The sequence below is a fragment of the Erinaceus europaeus genome, chromosome 17, assembly GCF_950295315.1.
Source record: "Erinaceus europaeus chromosome 17, mEriEur2.1, whole genome shotgun sequence".
Lineage (NCBI taxonomy): Eukaryota > Metazoa > Chordata > Mammalia > Eulipotyphla > Erinaceidae > Erinaceus > Erinaceus europaeus.
This window is the reverse complement of record NC_080178.1, coordinates 43,177,451-43,204,041: the sequence shown is the minus strand read 5'-3', so window position 1 is coordinate 43,204,041 and position 26,591 is coordinate 43,177,451. Positions and strand designations below refer to the sequence as shown.

Genomic DNA, 26,591 nt, shown 5'->3' with positions numbered 1-26,591 from the left:
GTCTGTCTAGCACAGACAAAAAAAAAAAAAAGGTCAAAATCACTTACTGTAGACTTTTATATAGTAATATATAGTAACTTGAAAAGTTTGGACTTTGGGAGTCAGGCGGTAGCGCAGTGTGTTAAGTGCAGGTTGAGCAGAGCGCAAGGACCAGCATAAGAATCCCAGATCTAGCCCATGTCTCTCCCACCTGCAGGGGAGTTGCTCCAGTGGTGAAGGAAGTCTGTAGGTGTTTATCTTTCCCTCCCCCTTTCTGTCTTCTCCTCCTCTCTCGATTTGTCTCTGTCCTATGCAACAACAATTACAACAGCAATAATAACAACGATATGCAACAAGGGAAACAACAGGGCAAAATAAATAAATATTTTTTTAAAAGCTTGGACATCAGCTGTGTAAAGTACAAAAATGGGATTATACTGCAACTTTAAATATTTGTATCTCATGTAAATTTACAGGTATGAGCTCAAACTTTCAAAAGCAGAAAAAAAAATATACCTTTAGGTCTTAAAAACATTTTAGAACAGGCAAACATAACTTACTTTTATAGTATGCTTACTTGGCCGTGCACTTTTGAGCCCAGTTTGAGCCCCCAAAGTACTGAAGGAAGCTTCAGTGCTATGACAGTTTTCCTGAATGAGGAGAAATACTTCTAAGGTAGTACTCAGGGGTGCACTGAGGGGGTAAGTGAGAGAAGAGGGGAGAGGGGAGAGGAGAGGGGGGGGAAGTGCAATTGCACTACAACTGAACCAGAAACCTACCTTTATGCACTACATTGTTATGGATTAATAATCCTAATTATGCCTCTAGATACAGCCACAGCCTGCAGAAGATGGCTGGTATTGCTATCATATGTCCAACCACAAGTGTAAACATTTTCATCAGCCTAAGATATGTCAGTTAACAAGTTACTGTTTTCAAAAAGTAAAAGGGTTATAATTCAACACGTGGAGGTTCTCAAGAACCGATAAAAGTTTCTGACACAGAAGTTCTCATTTCTCTTTACACCATTAGATTTAAACAAGTCTTTTCATCAAAAAGCTACATGGAGGGGTGGCACACAGAGTTAGGAGCACATAGTGCAGAGTGCGAAGACTGGCTCAAAAATGCTGGTTCAAGCCCCAGACTTCCACCTGCAGGGAGGATTGCTTCACAAAGGGCAAAGCAGGTCTGCAGGTATCTTTCTCTCCCCCTCTCAATTTCTCCATCCTATCCAAAGCAACAACAATAACTATAGCAATAACAATGGAACAAAGATGGCTACCAGGAGCAATGGATTTGGATTTGTAATGCAGGCATTAAGTCCCAGGGATGACCCTGGAGACAAAAAGAAATATCTACAGCATGTGATAAACAAAAGCAATGCCTTCCACTCAATATTTTTTTATTTGGCTCTTTGCTGCACTACTCAACTCTGCAGTGACAGCCAGACACTGCTTGTGTACCAATGAAGTTTATTTACCCAAACACTGGCCAGGGCCAGGGAGGCAGCCCTGCAAGCTGCACACCAAGCTTGTATGACTGAAACTCCTGAGGTTCAGCTTCACTCCAAGACACCACCATATGCCAGAACCAGGCAGTGCTCTGATCTCTTCCCAACTTTCACAAAGATCAGTAACTATTGAACAAATCAAGTGGCCATCACCCAAGACTACAGCATACTGGCCCTTGCTGTATTCCAACTAGAGCCAGTCAGAAATAACTGAATGACAAGTCACCATTCTTCCTTTCTCTTTTAATATTTTATTTATTGTAATGAGAGAGATACAGAGAGAAAGACCAGAACACTGCTCAGCTCTGGTTTTTAACGGTGTTGGAGACTGTACTGGAGACCTGGGAACTATGGGGTTCTCAGGTCAAAAATAAACAAATAAAAAACCAAACATACATATATATACACTCACACACACATATATGGTTAAAAACAGAGCACTGATTAGCTCTGGCTTATGGTAGTGCAGGGGACTGAACCTGGGACTTCAGAGCCTCAGACATGAGAGTTTCTTTGCATAACCCTTATGCTATCTACCCCCCACTGAAATAATAAAATATAAAAATCTGTCTCATGACAGGTTAGAATTATGAATCTCTGCCCTTGTGAAGCAATTACAGAAGCCAAACCTTCCATGTTCTACACCCCATAATGATCCTGGGTCCATATTACCAGAGAGATAAACAATAGGGACGTCTTCAAGGGAGGGAATGGGATAGGGAGTTCTGGTGGTGGGAACTGTGTGCAATTATACTCCTCTTATTCTATGGTCTTGCCAATATTTCCACTTTATAAATGATAAAAAATAATGTAAAAATTAGAAAACAAAAGGCTTATAATTCTACAGAAATTAAAAAGAATATGAGAGGGAAAAAAAACTCCCCTGAAAATCCAGATAAATATAAAAGTCATTAATACTAGCTTTGATAGGACAATTTTTTAAAAACAAACTAGCCTGAGAGATGGCACAGTGTCTAAAGCCTTGGGATCTCAGGCAAGAGGTGCTGAGTTCAATCCTGGTATGCATGTGACTGTAATAATCTGGTTCTCTCTCTCATTGATAAACAAATAAATATTCTTTAAATTTTTATTGTGGGTGGGGGTAGATAGTATAATGGCTATGCAAAAAGTCTCTCATGTCTGAGGCTCCAATGCCTTGTACCACTATAAACCAAAGCTGAACAGTGGTATGGTAAAAATAATAAAATAAAACAAATCAATAAAAGTTATAGTGGAAAGAGACAGAAATTAAGAGGAAAAGGAAGGCAAACACACCCACAACACTGTTTCCGCACTCATGAAGCTATTCCCCCTGTAGGTGGGGGTTGGCGACTTGGATCAGTGTCTTTACACACTGCACTCTACCAGGCCTGCTACAACCCAGCCCCAGAAAGAAGAGTCTCTTTGTATAATCATTCTGTGATCTGCCCTCTCCTGATAGAACAATTTCTAAAGTACTTCAGTTTTTAGAATATATATATATGTAAAATTTAATTAAATATATACATATATATATTAAAATTACTTAATCAGAGACTGAGACTCCAAAACCAAAGCACTGCTCAGCTCTGGCTATGGGTGATACTGGGGTTTCTATCTGGGTCCTTAAAGAGACAGAGATGAATGCCTTTTGTATAATCATTTTGATATCTCCTGAGCCTGTAGCTTTATACAAAAAACAGCCAAGCCAACTACATAAACTTCAAAAACATCACAATTCAGTATTTATGCACACACCTGCATCGACCAGCTCACATCCAGGAAGACTTACTCTGTTGATTCCTACAGTTGCGAACACTAATGGATCCCTTCTTTACTGAGCCAGTTAAACTGAACCCCAAACAGTGGCTGGTTGTGACCTTCCTATAAAATAAACATGAAGCAAAACAAATGAATATTTTAGAAATCAAAAACAGGGTAAGTCACTTGACCATTTCTCCATACAACATTCTTCCAAAATTCTGGAAGCCACTGTTTTATATATCATCACTTTCTGATACCTAAAGAGACTTAACAGTCCAGTTATGTCATTTTGAAAAAATTTATTTTATTTATTTAATATTGGATAGAGATAGAGAGTAATTGAGAGGGGAGCAGAGGGAGAGACTGGGACACTTGTAACTCTGCTTTACCTCTTGCGAAGCTCTCCCCCTGCTTGTGGGGGGGACCAGAGGTTTGAACCCATGTCCTTGCACACTGTACTGTGTGTGCTTAACCAGGTGCCCCACCACCTGGCCCCCAGTTATGACATTTTCAAACACTGGCTGCATGGTAACATTTTGTTACAAAGACTTAACTTAGAGGCTTGGTGACAAGTACTTATCTAGAAAACTGCTTGAAACTTGCTTTCTATTTTCTTAAACCATCATAAGATTTTGAATCAAAATCAGTACTTTTAATGACTCTTCCTCTGTGTGCTTTCCCCCTACACCTCAGTCAGCTTCTCAGCCCTTCTGCTAAAGAATGTGGTCTTCAGGACATCAGTGGGCTTTGGGAGCTCTCCCTCCAGAGCCCTGTAGCAGCCCTAACACACCACATCAGGTATGGGAGTAGCTCCAGTCTTAATTCTGGCAGCGTTTTCCAGTGTCTGCACTCTGCACAAGGTCCAGTGTTTAACAGGGTGGACAACTGAGCAAAAGTTCTGACTCCTCTTTAAGTGGTAATGCTTCTTACCAACTTTCCCAAAGTAACCTTGGTGTAATGGAGGTCTCCCATGCAAACCTAGTGGTCAAACCACTAAGGAAGTGCCCTGATATCTCCCTCTTGTGGACATAATTTTTAGTGCATATCAATGTAATGCATATCCCTGCCCTGGTGACTGACTATGCCAGGAAGGCCACAGCAAGAGAATAAGGTCAGCAGTGACCCTCCAAGGACCCTAGCACACTAAGACAAAAGATGGTACCCAAGAATGACTCTGGTTTCAATAACCCACAGCTCCAAAATGGAAAAGGAACAGATGTAGAGGAAAACACCTAAAAGCACCAGTCAACCCTCCCTCTTATCAATAGAATCTACTGAGGAAGCAATTTTCACCACCCCCAGGGTTATCGCTGGGATTCCGTGTCAGCACTACTAATCCACCTCTCCCAGTGGCCATTTTTTGTTTTCATTTTTTCCCCAGTTTGACAAGAGAGAAAGAAATTGAGAGGGGAAGGGGAGATAGAGAATGGGAGGGAGAAATATGTGCTTCACTGCTTGTGAAGTGTGACCCTGCAGGTGGGGAATGTGGGCTCAAACCTGTGTCCTCGCACTTGCACTTGGAGATAATGGGCACTAAATCAGGTGTGCCACCACCAGTCTCCCCGGAGGGCATAATTACATATGTAACCTAGTCTGTCTTCCCCAAATACTCAACAATCAAAAATGTATTACATTTATACCCTCTCCTTACACACACACTCGCACCCCCCCACACATACTTGTTTTTACTTCTGCTCAGCTCTGGCTTATAGTGGTGCTGGAGAGTGAACTTGAGATCTTTGGAGCCTCAGACATGAAAGTCTCTTTTGCATAACTATTACGCTATCTCCCCAGCCCACATTTATACCCTTTTCTTTGAAAGCAATCACAAGCAACAAACAAAACATATATGTATGAACTGCACAGAAATATCACTCGATTCATAGAGACTTAAGGTTAAATGGTCAACTATTTGTACAAAAAAGTGCTCCTTATATTTTTAAAGATTTTTATCAAGAGTAACATTTCCCACAATAGCTAATTTGAATAAAAACATAGACAAAATAGTCTGCTGTGCCAAGTATTACCCATTTAAAACAAAGCAAAGCAAAAAGTTAAGCAATACAAAATGACTATGTATCTCAACTACAAAACAGAAAACTTGAGAGTAATGTAAATTGGAATTACTCTAAACTGGACAGTTTCTTAAAGATGCTTTCCACTGCAAAGTAACTGTAATGCTGAGTGTTCAGCACGTACCTTGAGACTATTCACACAGTTGAAGGAGGATTTACATTTCTTTGACTTCCATTTCCCTTCCACCAGCTTTTCCTTCCATGTGTATTCAGGGTATTTGTAGGTGTATTGGGGCATTCTGTAATTGTGCCACTTTCTACACTGACAGCATCATCCTGCAAGGAATAAGTTTAGGGAAAAAATCCACCAAGTGTTAACACTCTTTTTTAGTAGCAAATTACTTTTACTGGATAGCCTGACTGATCTAAAAAGAAAAAGCATTTTCTAAGAAACAGACTTTTTTGTTTCCAAATAAAGATTAAAAAGCATACCAGCTGGTGTCAGCAGGCTCACCTGTGGAGTGTACAGGCTACCATGTCTAAGACCCTGGGTCTGAGTCCCAGGCTACCATAGAAGACAGATTGTGGGGTGGGGGTAGGGCTTCAGGAGTATTGGAGATGTGCTGTGGGGTCTCTCCTGTCTCTCTATCTCTCTTATATCTCACCTATCATCTAGAGAAAATAAAAAAGGGGAAGGTTGGGGTCAGCAGATGGCTTACCAAGGTGCCAGCACAAGTCACCACATGGTAACATCTTGGATGGATGGGGGGTTTGCCAAGTGGTGGAGTGGTGTTACAGTCTATCTCATTCTCTGTCACTTACCCTTTATCACAAAAAGAAAAAAAGAAGAAACTGGACACTACAAACAGTAGAGTCCTCTAAGCATTAAAGTCCCAAGTGCATTCTAGAATTGTTGACTTGACATATCAGCAAAAAATACAAAGAAAGCACCCCCAGTGAGAATGGTCGGAATGATACTACCTCTATGTGGCCTCATGTGTGCCAGTCTCTTTAATATTCTGGCTTATTTCGCATAACTGATCTTTTGCTTGGGAGGGCTGCAGGTTTCAAACTCACTTGCGCTTAACCTGCTGTGATACCTCTGACTCCCTATCTGTGGGAATTCTAACCTACTAACTGTATCCAGTCTCGGCTTCTAATCACTACAAAAACTTGCCTAACGAAATTTAAGAGAATAAAACATTTTCCAAGGACAGGAGTAAAAGAGGTAAAAAATGTCAACTCCTGGTGGTGCAAAACACAAGGACTGGTGTAAGGATCCCAGTTCAAGCCCCTGCTTCCCCTCCCGAAGGGGAGTCGCTTCACAAGCAGTGAAGCAGGTCTGCAGGTGTCTTTCTCTCCCCCCTGTCTTCCCCTCCTCTCTCCATTTCTCTCTCTGTCCTATCCAACAACAACGATATCAATAATAACTACAACAATAAAACATGGGCAACAAAATGTAAACTCCCAATACAGAGTAATATTGGAACTCAAGCAGGAAAGGAAAAATGATGTAAAATGCAGTCTCCAGAAATTTCAAGTACAAATACCACAGACAAGCCCCCACTATCTTGTATACTTTGAAAGTCAAGGCCTAGCTTGCAAAGGCTGTGTCTGTGCTGGTGTATTTCAGTGATGGAGACTCTAGGGACTAGATGTGTAAGATGTAACCTTACTCCTAACAGGGGTCCAAAGCAAATAAACATCACACACTGAGAAACTTACACCCGCCTCCTGTGACAAACCAGTTTAAGCTATGATCTTGCGATCTATCAGAAGAGGCTTCATATTTTAGAAGAGCAACTTTGAACACATCGTCACTGAGACAGTTTGAGGACCTCACTGGATAGAAACTTCACAATGAAACTGGGCTTAGTGGTAATATTCTTTTTTTTTTTTTCTTTTCCTTTTTATCAGAGTATGGCTCAGCACGGGCTGCTGGTGGTGCTGGGGGCTGAATTTGGAACTCTGGAGCCTCAGGCAGAAAAGTGATTGTGCATAACCATTATGCAGGTCTCCCTTGCCCTAATAATGCCAACCTGTTATTATTATTCCATGTCTCGTGACTGCCTCAACACAGTCAATACAGGCCTAGATGATTCACCAAGGTTCATGGCAGAGCTTAAAAAATTTAGTAATAGTCATCATAATCATAACAGTAATAGATCCGACTCTGGAAGTTGGGGAGGAGGCACAGCAGGCAGGGTGCAGGTTTTGCAAACGCAAGGTCGCAGGTTCGAACCCCCAGTCCGCACATGCCAGGTTCCTGCTCCAGTCTCATTAACAGAACTTTTAACAATGTTTTAGAAAATTATCGGGAGTCGGGCTCTAGCGCAGCGGGTTAAGCGCAGGTGGCGCAAAGCACAAGGACCAGCATAAGGATCCCAGTTTGAACCCCGGCTCCCCACCTGCAGGGGAGTCGCTTCACAGGCGGTGAAGCAGGTCTGCAGGTGTCTATCTTTCTCTCCTCCTCTCTGTCTTCCCCTCCTCTCTCCATTTCTCTCTGTCCTATCCAACAACAACAACAATAATAACTATCACAATAAAACAACAAGGGCAACAAAAGAGAATAAATAAACAAAATAAAAATTTAAAAAAAATTTCACTGAGAAAATTATCAATGTTATTTATTTTATTAATTTATTTTATTAATTTAATTAATTTAATTTATTAAATTATCAATGCCAATTATCAATGACCAGGGGTGGTGAAAGAAGGGGAAGGGAAGAAAGGGAAAGGGAGATAAGTCTGTAAAAACCAGAACCTCAAGAAGCCAGGAGTCCTTGCTCAGACTCCCTGCTGCCAGCGGGGTGGGAGCAGAGCACAGCCAGAGCCCTGTGCTGCCAGCCCCAGCGCCACACTCACAATCTCATCCCCAGACAGGTCCGGGTTGCTGTTCTCCTCTCCTAGCTGCTCAGCTTCTGCTTCTTAGCGGCAGGTATGTAGCTTCCTGCCTTCACAGCCGCCTCCCTCTTGGACATGTTCCCCTGCTGCCACCACTGTGGCAAAGGGCTCCCAGCCTCCGTGGGCGGGCTACCGCCACACTGCTGACAATGGGGCGCAGGGCGCCTGCCCGCACGTGTCTGGCCCGTCCACGACTGAGAGTGATTGCCGGCCTCTGAAGGCAGCGCCTCGCCTCGCCTCGCCTCTCCTCGCAGGACCCCTGCAGGACCCCTGCCCACCGGTGTTTGGACAGCAGAGGCGGGCTCTGAGGGTCTCCCCTCAACCCCAGCTCCTATGCAAACGCTGCAGGAACACTGCCCAGCCCTCTGCGCTGGGCCTCATTGAAGACACTGAAGTCTGGGTTGTGGACCCGCCCATTCGGCCTTGGTGGCCCACCGCACTGCTCCATATTAAAACCCTCACGTTATGCACAGGGATGTTCACAGCCCAACTTTTTAAACTGAGACCGGCATTGAAAAGCTAGAGGAAGCCGGACTGGCCTCCCCCATCCTGTTAGTGGAAGAGTCTCTGGCAGGTGCGCAGGCACCAGTTGAGTTCTCCCATGGGCGCTGATCCAGGCCACGCCCCATCGGGCCAAGTCCCCTCTGGGTTGCGCTCTCAGACCAGGGGGATGTGACCTGGGATGGGTTTCTAGGCACCGCCCCTTGTTCTGCTCAGGGCTGCCCTATTCAGCCCTCATGGATATTTATGAGACTGAGTGATAGGTGTCCTCCAGGTGGTGCTCCTGCTGGGTCAAGTGGAAGAAATCAATCTAGAACTAGGAATATTGGTCTAAACTCTCAAGTGCTCTTTTTTATTATTTATTTATTTATTTTTAAAAGTTAGCCAGAGCACTTTTCAGCTTTCCTATTCTTTACTCCTCTGGGAGTATGGACCCAGGGTCATTATGGGGTGCAGAAGGTCAATGTCCGACTTCTGTAATTGCTTCCCCGATGAACATGGGCATTGGCAGGTTGATCCATCCAGTCCTATACAGGACAAACGCCCTGAAATGCTCCTGCACCCGCATAAGATAATGTCACATGTAGAGCAAGCCCCATTGTTCTTTGAAATGCCCCCTGCGGACCAGCATAAGATAAAGTCTTGTGCAGGGCAAGCCCTATGCGGCCCCTGAGTTCTCTCAAATGCTTCTTACACCAGCATAAGATATAGTCCTGTGCAGGGCAAGCGCTACATCTGTATAGCCTGATAAAGTTAGACGTACATGTCACGAAGCCCCCAATTTTCATTGGCTGGAAATGACCTAATCCACACTCCAGCCTAGCTCAGGAATAAAAAGCCCCAGACTTTTGAACATGGATGGCAACTTGTGAACTGCATGGTAGTCTGTAAATACAGAAGCCCCCATCCAGCGGCAATCAACACACTGACATCAGTCACGGAGGCATCTGCAGATTCGGAACCAAGCCAGTAAAGGATTCAGACCATCTCCCTGGACCAGAAATGGACCAGATCATGACCAAAACCAGACCAGATCAGGACCAGAACCAGGACCCAGCCGGACCAGAACTCTGCCTGGACCAGCTTTCTCAACCTGAGGACATCACTTGTTGTGACCTTACCTGCGCACCTACCTGTCTTATACTGAGGAGGTATTTGGGATACATAATTGTAATTATAAGAATTTGATGTCAGAATATTATTAAGATTTATAAACTGCATTTCAATAACTTAATGTAAGAGTGTGATGTTAAAGTGTAACATAGTGTTAGAGCCGCCCCATCTAGTGTCACTAAATGAGTACTGCAGCACTTATAAAATAACAGCCTTGGTCTCCACTGGCAGAATTCTTTCTCCTATTTAATTAATGAATATCAGGGTCATTTTTTCGGTCTATGCTCACGACAGTCTGGAAATTGGTAGCTGAAAAAGAGTTAAGATATAAAGAAGATCAAATTTTTGACTAATCATAAACCTAAAGGCAAGAATATTGCAGATATAGATTTGGGGTCTCTGTTTTGGAAAAAGCAGGTAGGTATATTTTATTTACTAGTTTTTGCCTGAGCCTGAGATCTGATATGCAGGTGGACCCAAATTATTGTCTGGGGAGATGGCATCATAGTTGCAAAAAGGACTGGAAAGCTGGATGAGGGAAGAGAGTAGTTCCCAAATGTGGGAAAACTATATAAATATTGTTAACTGTAAATCCCACCAGTTTGATCTGAGGCCCATATTCATCACAGGAGCCTATGTAACCTCTGCATCCCTGTAGGTCTGAGCTCAGATTCTGTGGTCACTACTAGAAACACTCTAGGCTGCACTAATTTCAGGACCTATCTTCCTCGGCTGGTAGGTAGGGTAAGTTATCCAACCTCCCTTTGGATAATTGAACAGTCCTACCATTGTTGATCTACCTTGAGGGAAAGGTCCTCAACATAAGAGGCCCACAAAGGGGTCCATTATGTTGGTCCTGATGGAGATGACCAGTGGCAGTGGTGACAGGGATCTCTTAGAGGTCTAGGCCCATCGTGTCTCCGTGGGAATCCCAGGACTCCCTGACTAGGGTGATGGGGTGGCCTGGTAGTGACTAAAGAGTCATCATTAAAGTATGCCAGTCTCTTGCCCTTTTTCAGCTTTAGTAGTCCTTATTTTGACAAGGTTAGCTTTGGAGTGATGGAGGGAAGTGTAATAGGAAATAGATGAAATAGGTATCTAGGTCTAAGTAGAAACTATTTGATTAGGTACTTTATGGTGTCTTTTTAATTTTTCTACTTTGTTTCACTTATAGACTCACTGCAAAATATTGTGCACCTTTGCTTAAAGGTATTTATTCTCCCCTAATTTATGAATACATGTGTATATATGCCCTATCTCATGGGCCCTGGTCTATATCTAGGTTTTGAGACTTTGTTAAGAAGTAGACCACCTGAAATGGAATTAAGGAGACCTATGAGCTAGGAAAGGTAATGAAGCTGAAGAGTTGACATTCAACGCCTGACATCTCTGAACACAGGCTGAAGTGAAACATGCCAAGGTGGTACTGGTTGCATTGATGAGGTTGATGCAGTATCAGTTGGTATGACTTGAGAGAAGCATGCTGGAAAGTGAGCCCCACCCTTAAGGTTCCAGGACTGAGAGAAATACTAGATTTATAGGGAAAGGGGAAGGTTCCTGATGTCTTAGGGTTTAAGAAGGCAATAGATTGCTCTAACCAAATTATTTGGCAATTGGGTTAACTTTGAGAACCACATTCTTAAGATTTGCTATATCATAGAAAACCTTACCATAATTTATGTCCTTTAATGCTATTTTTATAAAAACCATGTCTTAGAATGTAATGCAAACAGTTGTCTCTGTACTCCTTGGTCTAAGCTTTTAGGAGATTTAATATTTCAAAGAACAAGTCATTATTAGAAATGTGTTAGCAAATGAGCACATCCAAAAATGAGCAGAGGAGATGAACAGAATATTCACTACAGAAGAGATAAAAGGTTAGCAAACATAGGAAAAATTGTTCCAGGTCACTGATTATCAGAGAAATGCAAATAAAGACAACAGTGAGATACCACCTCACCCATGTAAGAATGGCATATATCAAAAAGGACAGCAGCAACAAATGCTAGAGAGATTGTGCAGACAAAGGAGACCTCCTATAGTGCTGTTGGGAATGTAAACTGGCCCACCCTCTGTGGAGAGCAGTCTGGAGAACTCTTACAAGGCTAGACATGGACCTTCCTTATGACCCAGTAATTCCTCTCATAGGGATATACCCTAAGGACTCCATAGCACCCAACCAAAAAGATATGTGTACACCTATGTTCAGCAGCACAATTTGTAATAGCTAAACCCTGGAAACAACCCAGGTGCCCAACAATAGATGAGTGGTTGAGAAAGTTGTGATATTTACATATATATATATATATATATATATATATATATATATATATATATATAATGTAGCTATTAAAAATAACTATTATGGGAAAGAGATGAACATAGAGTGCATACTCTCCTGATTTACCCATGTGAATATTTTAATCTATGTATCTGGTAAAGAAGTGCCTTTCCTCTCTGATATGGAGACATAGCCTAAGACTGCATTTTCTTTGTGCTTGCTCTCTTGGCAATTAAAACAGTGGCTGTAGTTGCTACCCCTCCTCCCCTCCACATTGCTAAGCTAATGGGCCCCAGACAGCAGTGCTAAAGGTACCTGATGACTAGGGAATAAATTGAGCTGTCTCAAGACTGATCCATGATAGGCACTATTTTCTCCCCTTTTTTAACCAAACCATGGATAAGGAAGATCTATAGCAGTTACTGGAAAGATTGCCTTTGTCTGTTTCTGCCTACTTTGTAATTGTGAAACAAACCTGCTCCCTCCACCCCTCTGCTGAAGGGGGCTTCACTAAAACTGTGTGCTTTACAAAACTGTGGGGAGAACTTCTCAGAGGGACCTGGAGTCTCTTATACACCGGTGTAATAAAGTCCTCTAATGCACCAAATACTGGCTCAAGTCTTGCACTTTGGGAATCATTTCTGTAAAATAATGGACCCACATTCTCTGACCCATCTTGGAGGGAGATAGAAGGAATTTTTGCCTGAGCCAGACATCTAATATGCAGGTGGACCCAGGCTATCTAGGGATTTTGTGTCATAGTTGGAAAAAGGACTAGAATGCTGGGTCAGGGAAAAGAGTAGGGAGAACATTCTTTATTGGATGGTAAGCTCAAGGCTTTATCACTGAGCACCCAACAAGAAAGCCTTCCAGTAGCATTGCTTTCAGAAAGCCTGTGAGTCATCTATAGACCGGCTGTAACACTCCTCTCTCCTTAGTCTCCAGAAACCTCAAACTGTGGATGTAAGTATAGCAAACACAGAAGCTTCAAAGAAATATCCAAACAGTGTTCCTTCCTTTCCTAGGTGAATGTAATGCCCCTCAGGTTCCACGAGGCTACCAACAATGACCTCCAAAGTTCTCTGCCAAGTGCATACCACTCTGACACCACTGTACTGGATCTGGTGACAGAACTAGAAAAAGGACGTTCAAACTAATACCAAAATCCAAAGTCAACCCCATCCACCCTGCATAAGATTACCTTTTCAGACCTCAGTTTAGAAGAGGCAGGTCACAGTCAGACTCAGGCTAAAAAGAGAATGGGTCTAAGGCTGTGACTTCTGCATAACACTCCTTCCTGGGAGACGGGCTTATTTCAGAATTATCAGGCTGGCTGGGGTGCTGCTCAGAAATGAGTATTCTCCTAATGTCCTATTTAGATCCAGTGAACAACATTTTGACCCATTCCTAGAATTGAATTCAAGTTAAAAACCAACAATGAAACATTGGACAGTAGTCTGTGACTTCTACATAACCAAGTACAGACACTCACTCCAGGAAGACAAGCAGGTTAATTTCAGATTTATCAGGCTGGCTGGGGTGCTCTCAGAAGTGAGAATTCTCCTAGTGCCCTATTCAGGTCCAGTGAACAGACAAACTTTTTAAAAAATTTTTTTTGTAATTTTATTTATTTATCTTCCCTTTTTATTGCCCTTGTTGTCTTTTTATTGTTGTTGTAGTTATTGTTGTTGTAGTTGATGTCGTCATTGTTGGATAGGACAGAGAGAAATGGAGAGAGGAGGGGAAGACAGAGAGGAGGAGAGAAAGACAGACACCTGTAGATCTGCTTCACCACCTGTGAAGCGACTCCTCTGCAGGTGGGGAGCCGGGGGCTCGAACCGGGATCCTCATGCCAGTCCTTGCGCTTAGTGCACCTGCGCTTAACCCGCTGCGCTACCGTCCAGCTCCCGAGATAAACATTTTGACCAACTACTAGAATTGAATTCAAGTTAAAAACCAGAATTATATCATTGGATAATATTACTGAAAATATCAGACCAAAAGGCAAACCAGGCAAAGACGATCTTCAAGATTTTAGGTATTATCTCCTAAAACCAGTGGGGAATGTGGCAGGATCCCCACTTCCTTAATGTAACTGACTCCATCTTGACTTAACCTGAACCTATTCAACCACTTTACTTGCCAACAAAAAGTAGATACTAGTGTTCTGAAATTATTAATTGTTGATTGTTGATTGTTTCCGTAATAAGTTGTCCTGACTGCAGCAACAGACCGCCCAACCCCCACATCTTGGGCTTCTGTAACCTAGCTTGCTTCCTGCACTGGCCTCTATAAATGGTTGTGCTACAGTAAACTCCAGACAGCACTCTGAGCAGTAATTTTAGTTGTTGATATAATAAAGACTCTCAAATTTCTGGGCGTTGGGCAGTAGCACTGTGGGTTAAGCACACAGGGAACAAAGTGCAAGGACTGGCTGAAGGATCCGGTTCAAACCCCGGCTCTCCACCTGCAGGGAAGTCACTTCACAGGCGGTGAAGCAGGTCTGCAGGTGTCTGTCTTTCTCTCCCCCTCTCTGTCTTCCCCTCCTCTCTCCACTTTTCTCTGTCCTACCCAGCAATGATGACATCAATAACAGCAATAATAATAGATGCAACAATAATAAAAAAGAGCAACAAAAGGGAATACATAAATAAATATTTTTTAAAAAGACTCAAATTTCACTGAACTGGCCTCAGGTGGTCTCTGATGCTTACCCTAAAACAACCTTACATATCTCTAACCTTACATTTGTGGTCAGAGGGTCCTTGGATAACAGTCTTGTAAAAGCCCAAGACTTCAAAGACAAGCTCCAGCTAGCCATGGACTCCACCACAGCTTCCCTGGCTTCTCTCCTGCACCAAATCTCCTCACATGCCAAGGTGGCTCTTCAAAATTGTCCTGAAGTAGACCTTCTGGTGGCAGAGAAAGGGGGGAATCTGTGTTTTCTTACAAGGAGAGTGCTTCTACTGTGTTAATGAATCCGGCCTAATCAAGCAGATATTCTGGACACTCATAAAGCTTAGCAAAGACCTGTGATTCTACCATCTCTCTGCCACATCCCCAGAGGATGGCTGTGAGAACAAGGATTCTGAGTTCATGTAGACACTGCACATCAAGCAAAATTGTGGCCACTGCCACAAACCAAGGAGCTCAGACTATCACACCCATCTTGCTGATTGCTGTTGATACCTCCTTTAATGAAACACGCTTCATGAGAAATCCATTCTTGGGGGAGCACAAGAAGAAGTGTGAAGGTAAAAAAGCAAAAGGTAGGAACAGACACATGGTGTCATTGTAGGAAATATACTATCACTGCATGTAGTGCGACAAGGTCAATAGTGCGGTATATTACAGTGTGGGCAAACAAAAATGGAATTAGAGGATGAGCAGATTCTGGAGATATCGGATGCTTAAGGAGAAGGAAGCAGTGTTCAAGAACCAGGTAGTGCAATGCTTTGATTTAGAGGTGGTGTAGTGGGGGCAGCAGACAAGACAAGGTCACTGCAGATGTCCTGTGCATATCTGCCTGGCAGTGTGCCAAATCAGGCATTTCATGTGAGAATGAAGTTTGGGTCATGGCCAAGTTTCCAGGAACAGACTAAAGGCATGTTTGGTGCACTATGTTTAGGAGCTGATGCTACTTTCTGATCTCCTCACAGCTTATATAAATGCATTGGCGAAGGGCTTGGAGGATGAATGGAGGGTTTACTCTACACTGATGCATGAGTGCAGGAAAGAACATAGATGGCCACACATTTTCAGGTGCCATTCTGCTTGGCTTACTTGGGCCAGACCTTGGATTTGAAAATTAAAGGCCTTGACTGAAAAACCTCTCCTCAGCCAAAAAACAAAACAAACAAACAAAAAACACAGAAAAGCCGATAATTTGGACTCCTATGAAATGTAGCCTTTGTAGAAAGAAAGATTAGAAAATTAGTATTCTGCGTGAACAGAATTACGTTTCCAGCCTTTCAAAATTTATTTTCTTTTTCCTTGCAAAGTTGAGACTAAATGCCAAAAAGGAACATTTTATGAAGTGTGTGGCCTAGTGGTCCAGAGGTGGCATAGTGGACAAAGCTCTGTTTCACAAGCATGAGGTCCTGAGTTCAATCCCTGGCAGCACATGTACCAGAGTGATCTTTTGTCCTTTCTGTCTCTCTCTCTCTCTTTCTCATTGATAAAAATAAATAAATATTTAAAAAAATGATTGCAGCCTATAACCTCAGCCTTGCAGAAGCTATCAGAGCAAACAAGAACAAGAATGCCACTTTTATGTAAGAGTTGTTTCTGCCTCTCTATTGAATATAATCCTGTCTTGGAATGTTTGAACCCACTCTCTGGAGGGCAGATTGAAGGGATGCCAGTGGCCTTTCAAGAGTGACACTTCCTCTCTGGGTGGGAGCTTATTCCATAGAATCTTGGGCCCCTCCCCATACCCCCAGAACTGAGGTCTCCACATGAGGAAGAATCTCAGGTGGACTGTAGGTGCAGAAGGTTCTAGAAGCCTCATTTCAGATGGTAGTGAACATGCTTCACCACCATTTTTATGTTTTTAGTCACTATGCCTTCTTTTTGTATCTGCCTAAATCATCCTCTTTTCAAACCATTATCTAGTTAACCTGACAACTTTCTGGACATGATAGATAGTCCACTGTATTGTTCACCATGCAGGGCTTTGGGCCAGGGGTAGAGCTTAGTAGTGAAAGACTCTGTGATTTCACACCTGTGGATCTGGTGTTTGATTCCTCACACATACACACACACCCCATAGGGAAGAAAAAAAAATACAACTTCTGTCTGTCACTGTAGCCCAAAGCTGCAGCCTTCACAATGGCTCTATGTTCCAGCTGAGACATAGACCTTAAAGACTGTCCATCTATAAGCCCATGGGCACCTACACCATCGTTGGGAAGAAAGAGAAAGCAGCAGTGAAGCATAGAATGTATGAAAGAACAGACAGAAGCCACTGTAGGAGACAAAAGAAAAATTATCTCGAGCCACATTGAAAGTCAGCAACAAGACAAACACATGCTGCAGAAAATCTAATAACAGTAAGGGGTGTGGGCCTTCCTTCCCCACCATAACCCTCTCCTCCTTCCCCTCCCCCTCCTCCCCCACCTCCTTGACACTGTAGTAGAAACATGGGTGGACACATGGAGAGTTCATGACTGGCCCTAGCTCACCCCACCTTGGTTCTCATCTCACTCTCCCCAGTCACACTGTTAAGCTGTCACATGTCACATGTCACCCTATGAGATGAGATTTTAAATCAGTTAAAGGAAATGAACAGTTTTGAGTGGTAATTGATTGACCAGAAGAGGGATTTGGCTAGCAGTCAAAGCAAGCAGTCCCGGACCCCTCAGTTATCAGAGAGCTAGAGTTCGCTGTTCCTTCTCATGTCATTGACACTTTTTCTTTTTTTTCCTTTTATTTTTTGAAAAAAATATTTATCTTGTATAGAGATAGGGAGAGAGGCAGAGAGAAATCTGCTGCACTTCCCTCTTGAAGCTGGGGACATGAGGTTTGAACCTGGGTCCTTGCACACTGTAATGTGTGCCTTTAACTAGGTGCACCACCACCTGGCCTCTGCCTTTACCTCTTATTTAAAAGAGCTAGAGCAAAACCAGATTTCCCACTGAATCCAAAGAAGAGAGGACTTGGGGGTGCGGTGGTGGCAGTGGATGGAGTCAGACTCTTGCCTTTCCTCCAGGCATTTAGCAGAAAGATGTGCAGAACAGGATAGAAGGAATAAAATCAATTTCAGCCTACAGAAAGAATGGGATAAAGACTTTGTGCTGAAGCAGCAGTGAGATGAAGATGCCATGGATTTTGACAAGTAATTGCCCTCTGGGGTTGTAAGTTGCCTCCTCTCCTCGTTTCTGCCACTCTGATCTGGGGCTTGACAGGGCTTCATGCAGGTGAGTGGGGGCTGCCAAGTGAACTCTATGGAGGATAGAACTCTGGGTTTAGTGTGGGGATAGCTGTGTTGCCTGTTAAAAATCTACCAACAGTGGGGGTTGGGCGGTGGCGCAGTGGGTTAAGCACATGGGGTGCAAAGTGCAGGGACCGGGATTCCCCCGCTCTCCACCTGCAGGGGAGTTGCTTCACAGGCGGTGAGGCAGGTCTGGAGGTGTCTATCTTTCTATCCCCCTCTCTATCTTCCCTTCCTCTCTCCATTTCTCCCTGTCCTTTCCAACAACGAACAACATTAACAATGGCAATAATAATGACCACAGCGAGTCTACAACAACAAGGGCGAAAAAAAGGGGTAAAAAATGGCCTCCAGGAGCAGTGGATTCATGGTGCAGGCACCGAGCCCAGCAATAACACTGGAGGAAAACAAAAATCTACCAACAGTGTTTTGGTCTGTCTCTACTCAGAGGAAATTGGTTTTCCTTTTATGGAGGGTGGGCAAACATGGGTGGAATCAGATGACAGGGCATTTCTCTTAGGAAATAACAAGTTGGAAGCAGGGAGAGTGACTTTCCATCCCAGGCTTATGGAATTTTCAATTTAGAGCAGAGCTGAAGAATCATGGGTAAGTGGGTGGTTAGTTAAGAATGGAGATGAACCCTATGGTTTTGTTAATTTATCATTTCTTAAATAAAAATCAATTTTAAAAAATGGAGCTGAATAGTCATGGGTAATGGGTGCTATACAAAGTGAGACTCCTAGCAGGGAACTGGCCCAGAACATCCTCCCAGAGGGCTTCTGTCAGCTCTCCTCAATCTTCTGTCTCTACTCACCACCCAGGAGCAGAGCCTCTAGCCACGGGACATGGAGGTTGACAGCTAGCCTGTCTTATTTTCATTTGTCAACAGGGAAAGTTAACACGTGCCTGACTGAAAATGTGAAAAACGTGCCAAAACAGATGGAGATGCTATCAAAGCCTCAATATGCCAAACTTTTTTCCCCCAGAGCTCAGATCAGGCTTATAGTGGATCTGGAAATCAAACTGGAACATAAAAGGGAATGAAAGTCGTTTGAAGAACCACTGTGCTATATCCCCAGCCCCCAAATATTCTAAATGACCAATTAACAAATTGTTATCATGAGTAACCCATGGATAACTCCTTCTCCTCCTTCCTCTCCTCCTACTCTTCTTCCTGTCTCTACTCCTCCTTCGCACTGGATGTATTCAATCTGTATTCCTTTGATTTCTTTCTCTTGCCTGATTGCTATGGCAAGAAATTCTAATACTATGTTGAAGAGTAATGTTGATAGTGGGCATCCCTGTGTAGTCCCTGATATGAGGGGAAATGCTTTCAACTTCTATCCATTGAGTATGATGTTGTCTGTTGGTTTGCTATATATGGGTTCCATTATCTTTAGGAATTTCCCATCTATTCCCATTTTTTGTAGAGTTTTCAGCATGAATGGGTGTTGGATTTTGTCAAAGGCTTTCTCTTCATCTATTGAGATAATCATGTTTTTTTTGGCTTTGCTTTTATTGATGTGGTGAATGACACTGATTGACTTATGGATGTTGAACAAGCCTTGCATTCCTGGGATGAATCCCACTTGGTCGTGATGAACAATCTTTTTGATGTGCTGTTGTATCCGGTTGGCCAAGATCTTGTTGAATATTTTGGCATCTATGTTCATCAGAGATATTGTTCTGTAGTTTTCCTTTTTTTGTTGTGTCTCTATCTGCTTTGGGTATCAGAGTGGTGTTGACTTCATAGAAGGTGGAAGGGAGTGTCCCTGTTTCTTTGATCTTATGGAAAAGTTTTACGAGTACGGGTATTAACAGTTTCCTGAAGGTTTTGTAGAATTCATTTGTGAATCCATCTGGTCCAGGACTTTTATGTTGGGGAGATTCTTAATAACAGTTTCGATTTCTTTGTCTGTGATTGGTGCATTTAAGTTTTGTAGTTCTTCTTGGTTCAGTTTTGGAAGGGCATATGCTTCTAGGAATTCTTCCATTTCTTCCAGATTTTCCATCTTGGTGGTGTATAGTACTTCATAGAAGTCCTGCATGATTTTCTGGATTTCTGTGGTGTCAGTTGTGATATCTCCTCTATCATTTACAATTCTATGAATTTGAGTCTTCTCCCTTTTTTGTTTAGTGAGTCTGGCTAGGGGTTTGTCAATCTTGTTTAATCTTTCAAAGAAGTAACATTTGGCTTCACTGATCTTCTGTATGGTTCTCTTATTTTCTATGTTGTTTATTTCTGCTCTAATTTTAGTGATTTATGTCTGTCTGGTTGCTTTAGGGTTCCTTTGTTCCTCTTCCTCTAAGTCCTTAATGTGTGCAGTAAGGTTGTTTATTTGAGTTTTCTCTTGTTGTTTAATATGTGATTGTATGGCTATGAGTTTCCCCCTCAGTACTGCTTTAGCTGTGTGCCAAATATTTTGATAGGTTGTGCCTTCATTTTCATTTGTTTCCAGGAACATTTGTATTTCCTGCTTGAGTGTCTCTCTGACCCAGTGGTTCTTAAGCAGTATGTTGTTTAATTTCCAGATTCTGTGACTTTTAATAATTTTCTGTTTGTTGTTAAAAGTTAGTTTTACTCCACTGTGGTCTGAGAAGATACTTGAGATGATTTCAATGATCTTGAATTTTTTTTGATGCTATCTTTCTGGCCTAACATGTGGTCTATCCTTGGGTATGTGTTGTGTGGATTTGAAAAGAATGTGTATTCCAACTTTTTGGGGAGAAGAGCTCTGAAAATGTCCAAGAGGTCTAGTCTGTCTATCTCTTCATTTAATTCTGTTGTTTGTTGATTCTGTGTTTTGTTGATCTAAGTGTGAGAGTGGGGTGTTAAAGTCTCCCACTATTATTGTATTACTATTGATATATTTTTGAAGTTCTTTGAGAAGGTGTTTGATGTATTTAGATGGTCCCTCATTGGGTGCATAGATATTAATAATTGTTATATAATAATTGTTATATCGTCTTGGCTGATTGATCCTTTAATCATTATGTAATCACCTTGCCTATCTTTTATTACTTTATTTAATTTAAAATCTATTGTGTCTGAGATGAGAATGGCTGTCCCTGCCTTTTTTCTTTCTTTTTTTTTTTTTTGTAGTCCATTAGCCTGTAGGAGTTTTCCATCCTTTCCTAAGTCTTTTTCCTAAGTGTTTTTCTTGTTGGGTCAAGTGGGATTCTTGCAAGCAGCATATGGTTGGATTATGTTTTCTGATCCAACCTTTCACTCTGTGCCTATTGATGGGTGAGTTTAAGCCATTGACATTTACTGATATTATGGATTTAATGTGTTGTGGTGCCATTGTTCAACAAGTTTTTATATGATAAGTTGCAGGTATTATAGTGATGTTCTTGTTTAGAAGAGGTCTTTTAGAACCTCTTTTAGGGTCAGTTTGGCGGCCATTGCTTCCTTTAACTGTTGTTTGTCTGAGAAAGTTTGGATGACTCCTTTTGGTATCAATGAAAATCTAGCGGGACATATTATCCTTGGTTGAAACCCGTTTTCATTCAGGGCTCAATAGATATCTTGCCATTCTCTTCTGGCCTTTAGAGTTTGGGTAGAGAAGTCTGCTGATCGTCTTATAGGTTTTCCTCTGCATGTGATTTTTTGTTTTTCTCTTGCAGCCTTTAGGATTCTTTCTTTATACTTACTTCTTTTCACTGTGACTATGATGTGTCTTGGTGTCTTCAGGTCTGGGTTGATTCTGTTTGGGACTCTCTGAGCCTCTTGGGTCTTAATTTCCTTTCTGTTGTTCAGGTCTGGGAAGCTTTCTTCTATTATTTCATCTAGAATGCTTGCTCCCCTTCCTCTCTGTCTGCCTTTGGCAGGCCAATTATGTGAATGTCACTTCTTTTGAGACCATCCCATATGTCCCTGTTTCTGTTTTCAGTGTCTCTCAATATCTTTTTGAGATTTTTCACCTCTTTCTTAGTTTTCTCTAGCTCATCCTCTGTCTGGTTAATTCTGTTTTCTACCTCTGCTAGTCTGTTTTCCCTTCCCTTGGTTGCTTTCTTCGTTACAGCTATTTCAGCTTTCAGTTCTCTAATTGCCTCAAGGTAGTTAGTATTTTCCTTGAGGGTCTCATCTGTTGTTTCCCTATTCCTTTACTCCAAAGTTGTTTTCATTTCTGTGATTAATAAATTTATTATTGCTTGCATGCTTTTCTTTTTTTTATACTTTTGAACAAATTATGAATTTATGGTGTTTTATTTATTTTTTAAAATTTTTTATTTAAGAAAGGATTACTGAACAAAAACATAAGGTAGGAGGGGTACAACTCCACACAATTCCCACCACCCAGTCTCCATAACCCACCCCCTCCCATGATAGCTTTCCCATTCTTTAGCCCTCTGGGAGCATGGACCCAGGGTCTTTGAGGGTTGCAGAAGGTAGAAGGTCTGGCATCTGTAATTGCTTCCCCGCTGAACATGGGCATTGGCTGGTCGGTCCATACTCCCAGTCTGCCTGTCTCTTTCCCTAGTAAGGTGTGTCTCTGGGGAAGCTGAGCTCCAGGACACATTGGTGGGGTCTTCAATCCAGGAAAGCCTGGCCAGCATCCTGGTGGCATCTGGAACCCAAGTAATGAAGCTGAAGGATTGTCATTCCACACGTGAAGTCTCTGGAACAGTCTGAGGTGAAGCATGTTGAGGTGGCAATCGTTCCGTTGGTTAGGTTGTGATTGGCGGATGCAATATTATTTGGTTTGGATTGGGAGATGCATACGGGAAACTGGGCCCTATCCAAAGGTTCCAGGACTGGGGGAAGTAGGGGCTCTAGTGGAGATGTGAGGTTCCTGCTGTCTCAGGGTTCAAAAAGACAATCGATAGTTAATGTTATCATCACATTATTCATTAATTGGGTTAACTTTGAAAAGTCCTTTTGTTATGGTTTGCTGTACAGTAACCAGTATCTTGTATATAGCTGTGCTATTGGATGCTTCTAATCTACTTGGTCTAGGCTTTTGAGAGAGTCCGCATATCAAATACACAGCCTATATATTAAAAGGATTCAGTTTGTGTTTTGAGAAACTTTGAGACATACAATTGATTTTCCCCCTCTCATATTTATTAACTACTGATTTATATGTCTACATTTTGCTAGGAGTGTACATAAACACCATTCCCACCACCAAAGGACTATGACCCATCCCTCCCACCCACTCCCACCCCCCACTGGCCCAGGAATCTGCATGTCTACCCCTCACCACTGGGTTTTTACTTTGGTGCCCTACTTACAATTTGATCAGGTCCTGCTTTTAGTTTCCCTTTCAGATCCTCTTAATCAAATTCTGGTGATGAGTGGGATCATCCCATACTCATCTTTATCTTTCTGACTTAGCTCACTTAACATAATTCCTTCTAGCTCTGTCTAAGATGGGTCAGAGAAGGTGGGTTCATTGTTCTTGATAGCTGCATAGTATTCCATTGTGTATATATACCACAGCTTTCTCAGCCACTCTTCTGTTGTTGGGCACCTGGGTTGCTTCCAGGTTTTAGCTATTATGAATTGTGCTGCTATGAACATAGGAGTACACACCTCTTTTTGGTTGGGTGTTATGGAGTCCTTGGGGTATAAGCCCAGGAGAGGAATTACTGGGTCATATGGAAGGTCCATGTCTAGCCTTCTGAGAGTTTTCCAGACTGCTCTCCACAGAGGTTGTACCAATTTACATTCCCACAAGCAATGTAAAAGGGTTCCTCTGTCCCCACATCCTCTCCAGCATTTGTTGCTGCTGTCCTTTTTGATGTATGCCATTCTTACAGGAGTGAGGTGGTATCTTAGTGTTGTCTTAATTTGCATTTCTCTGACAATCAGTGACCTAGAGCAGTTTTTCATATGTTTGTTAGCCTTTTGGATCTCCTGTGAGGTGAATGTTTTGTTCATATCCTCTGCCCATTTCTGGATGGGGTCATTTGCTTTTTTGGTGCTAAGTTTGCTGAGCTCTTTATATATTTTGGTGATTAGTTTCTTATCTGATGTCTGGCATGTGAAAATCTTCTCCCATTCTGTGAGGGTTCTCTCTGTTTGTTTAATAGTTTCTTTGGATGTGCAGAAGCTTTTCAATTTAATGTAGTCCCATTGGTTTGCTTCTGCTTTAGTCTTCCTTGCAATTGGGTTTGATTCATCAAAGATGTCCTTGAGGCGTATGTGGGAAAGTGTTTTACCAATGTTTTCCTCGAAGTATTTGATTGTTTCTGGTCTGACATCTAGGTCTTTGATCCATTTGGAGTTGATTTTTTTTTCTGGTGAGATAAAGTGGTTCAATTTCATTCTTCTGCATGTTTCAACCAAGTTTTCCCAGAACCATTTACTGAAGAGAGCCTCCTTTTTCCATTTAATCCTTTGGGCCCCCTTATCAAATATTAGATGCCCATAGGTGTTGGGATTTACTTCTGGGCTTTCAATTCTGTTCCACTGGTCTGTGTGCCTATTTTTGTTCCAGTACCATGCTGTTTTGATGATGATGGCTTTATAATATAGTTTAAGGTCTGGGAGTGTGATGCCTCCATTTCTGTTTCTTTTCTTTAAGATGGTTTTGGCAATTCTAGGTGTTTTCAGTTTCCAGATAAATGATTGTAGTGTTTGTTCTATTCTCTTAAAGAAGCTTGGTGGAACTTTGATGAGTATTGCATTCAATTTGTATATAGCTCTGGGGAGAATATTCATTTTGATGATATTTATTCTTCCAATCCATGAGCATGGGATATCTTTCCATTTCTTGGTATCAGTTTCTATTTCCTTGAGTAGCGACTCATAGTTTTCAGTATACAAGTCTTTCATTTCTTTGGTCAACTTTATTCCTAGGTATTTGATTGATTTTGCTGAAAAAGTAAATGGGAGTGATTTCTGGATGTCTTCTTCTTCAGATTTAGTGTTTGCATACAGAAATGCCACTGATTTTTGTACATTGATTTTGTAGCCTGATACCTTGCTATATTACCTAATAACTTCCAGTAATTTTCTACTGGATTCTTTAGGTCTTTCTATGTATACTATCATATCATCTGCAAATAGTGAGAGCTTGACTTCTTCCCTTCCAATCTGTATTCCTTTGATTTCTTTCTCTTGCCTGATTGCTATGGCAAGAACTTCCAATACTATGTTGAAGAATAACAATGACAGTGGACAGCCCTGTCTAGTCCCCGATCTGAGGGGGAATGCTTTCAGCTTCTGTCCATTGAGTATGATGTTGGCTGTTGGTTTGCTATATATAGACTCCACTATCTTGAGGAATTTCCCATCCATTCCCATTTTTTGTAGAGTTTTGAGCATTAATGGGTGTTGAATTTTGTCAAAGGCTCTCTCCGCATCTATTGAGATAATCATGTGGTTTCTGGCTTTGCTTTTATTGATGTGGTGAATGACATTGATTGACTTATGGATGTTGAACCAGCCTTGCATTCCTGGGATGAATCCCACTTGGTCATGATGCACAATCTTTTTGATGTGTTGCTGTATCCGGTTGGCCAAGATCTTGTTTAATATTTTGGCATCTATGTTCATCAGAGATATTGGTCTGTAGTTTTCCTTTTTTGTTCTGTCCCTATCAGCTTTTGGTATCAGAGTGATGTTGGCTTCATAAAATATGGAAGGGAGTATTCCTGTTTCTTCAATCTTATGGAATAGCTTAAGAAGTATGGGTATTAACTGTTTCCTGAAAGTTTTGTAGAATTCGTTTGTGAAGCCATCTGGTCCAGGACTTTTGTTGTTGTTGCATGCTTTTCTTATCTAGGGTTACTTCTGTCTGATTTGTAGTTTCTTCTAGGCTCTTGTCTTCATTCATTGGAGTAGCAGTTTTATTTGCCCTTGATCTACCCATTTTAATGTGTTTTTATTTTTATGTTCTGCTGTTCCTCAGTTGCTTTGTTTTATGTACAAGTCACACTATACTAAATACCTTTATGATAAATGCAATCACCACTCTCAGAAATTACAATGGTAACTAAAGCTATGACTGAAGCAGTTTAACCAATACCAGTTAGTCCCACATTGTCTCCAGTTCAAGAAAATATAGCAACTAAATTTAAATGGAAAAGAAAGAGAAAGGAAAATGGGATAGCAGGAATAGACAATTATGCAAATATACTGTCCACTGTAGATTATAGGGTAGCAAGAGGGGAAGGGGAAGTAGAGCAGAGACACCCACAAAGAGAGTCCCCTCTGAGTCAGACTTCTTTCCTGAAATAGTTCACAAATAAGGATCAGTGAATTCAGAAGGCAGAGGGAGGAGGAAGGAAGAAAGGAAGACAGGGGGAAAAAAGAGAGAAAAGAAAAAAGAAAAGGAGAAAACAGGAAAAAAAGCAGTGAAAGGAGAGTTTATATATATATATATATGTATATATATATATATATATTTTTTTTAATTGGCTTGGATGTGAGAGAAGGGCGATAGTGTATAGAGAAGGTATGAAAAGTGAGACAAGTTTCTCTCACAGTGGGTGATAATTCTTGTCATCTAGCAATGGAAAGTATACTAAGAGTTAATTTTGGTCACCTGAGGGGGGGAAGGGATATGTGTGTATATATAATAGTATTTGTAAAACAGAGCAGAGTAAAAAGTCCAAGCAGTGAGTCTACAGCTTGGACATCTCCCTGTTAGCCTATGTAAG

At 41.8% G+C, this 26,591-nt stretch overlaps 1 non-coding gene and 1 pseudogene across 1 annotated transcript; both read right to left on the bottom strand.

The window, feature by feature from the left end:
• Positions 1–2,322: 2,322 nt before the first annotated feature.
• Positions 2,323–8,228, bottom strand: LOC132533710 (polycomb protein EED-like; annotated as a pseudogene).
• LOC132534173 (small nucleolar RNA SNORA3/SNORA45 family) lies at positions 4,288–4,417 on the bottom strand. Its single transcript, XR_009545846.1, has one exon. It is a non-coding gene; the product is annotated as a small nucleolar RNA SNORA3/SNORA45 family (small nucleolar RNA).
• Positions 8,229–26,591: the final 18,363 nt, after the last annotated feature.